The following is a 1,551-nucleotide window of genomic DNA, read 5'->3' on the forward strand; positions in this document are numbered from 1 at the left end:
GCTTAGTGGGATTTATTATCAGCGTTCTCTGTAGTTTATAAGCAGCAACTGCCACTGGGGAATGCTACAAGTTGTAAGACATTTGTGAACTCTGAATCTGTGTCTGTTCTGAACTTCAAAACAAACACATGCAACTGAAGTATGAAACTGTTATTAGCACTAGTTAAGTTGTTCCAAGCCATAGTTTACATGTATGACCTGAACTTGTATGTGTATGCTGCAGCAAGAATTCAGTTGTTTGAACATGCTGTTACAAGTAATCCAAAATTCAAGATTTCATTACTGAATAAAGGCTAGACAGTTAACAGAACTTTATACATATATGGCCTGAACTTGTGTACGTGTATGATACAGGAGTATGACCATAAGCATACACAGTTAACAGTTGATTCTGGAAAGTTTAAGGCTGCAATTTCTACTTGTGGGTTTGTGTGACAAACCAAATGATGTTCTCTGCTGAAAAAAATTCATATCATATCCCTCTTACCTTGAGAGTTTTGTGTTGATGATGCCTACATGTCAAATACGTAGCAGCAGCAGCGTGCTACAGTCAGCAGCAGCAGCGTCATTGCAGGCATCGAGGACAACTCAAGTGCCGGACGCGGGCAGCCGCTGATCATGCGATTAGTGATTGCTGAAGTTGCGCAATGTAGTGAACGCACTGCTGGCATATCCACTAGCAATCTGAACCCTAGCTGCTAACTGAATTTTAGTTCAAGGCGCTGCAATGTGCAGTTGCTCCACGCCTCCACCGCCAGCACAAGGTGTGAGGAGGGAAGGACGGGAGGAAGAGATGAGGGCAGGGGAAGATATACCTCTGTTCGTCCATCATTACGACCAAGCGCAGCCGGGACCTCCAAGCCCTCGCGCCGGCGTCGTCCCCTCTAGAACCTCACGGCGGCGGCGGCGGGGACATACGTGGGCGAGCGGCCACTACGACGAAGACCAGCCTGGGCTTCGCCTCCTGGACCTCGCGTCGGCGTCCTCGCCTGCAGGTCCTCGCGCCGACGTATGGCCAAGGTCCTCACTCCTGCGCCGCCGTCTCCCAGGTCCTCGTGCCGGCTCCCCCTCTCGCGAGATGGGTTAGCCAGATGCGGGAGTTTGACCAGCGGAGTACTAAAAAAACAGACATGACCATCTTTCCCTAATAATAACAGGCCAGTACTACGCGCCGGCGGACCGGCTAGGGTTCGGCCGGTCGCATTCAAACCGTCAGATGCAAGCGCTGGAGGCCGTCAGATTAGCCTTATCCCTTCGTACAAAAGTCAACTCTCTCCTTCTTCCTCAGGCACGCATTCCTCGCCAGAAGAAAAAAGGGGAACGACGCGCCGCATGCAGCCCGCACGCACCCACGCCATCGGTCAATCCCCGACCACCTGCCCCGCCCCCACCACGCAGGTTGCCGCCCTCGCCGCGGGTCGGAGTTTGCCGTCGCCGTGTCTCCACTTCCGCTCCCCCCATCTCCCCCGTGTCCATCTCCTGCGCCACTGCACCACCTCCTCCCTCCTGTATCCTCCGCATGCTTCTATTGCAGCGCCGGCCAACTCGCCG

General features: G+C 53.2%; 1 long non-coding RNA gene across 1 annotated transcript; it reads right to left on the bottom strand.

The window, feature by feature from the left end:
- Positions 1 to 257: 257 nt before the first annotated feature.
- LOC120964056 (uncharacterized) lies at positions 258 to 1,090 on the bottom strand. The gene is made up of 2 exons (XR_005755724.1): positions 816 to 1,090; positions 258 to 695 (listed from the first exon to the last, which is right to left on the bottom strand). It is a non-coding gene; the product is annotated as an uncharacterized lncRNA (long non-coding RNA).
- Between the last annotated feature and the right edge of the window lie 461 nt (positions 1,091 to 1,551).

The sequence above is a fragment of the Aegilops tauschii genome, chromosome 5 (genome assembly GCF_002575655.3).
Source record: "Aegilops tauschii subsp. strangulata cultivar AL8/78 chromosome 5, Aet v6.0, whole genome shotgun sequence".
In the NCBI taxonomy this organism is placed as follows: Eukaryota; Viridiplantae; Streptophyta; class Magnoliopsida; order Poales; family Poaceae; genus Aegilops; species Aegilops tauschii.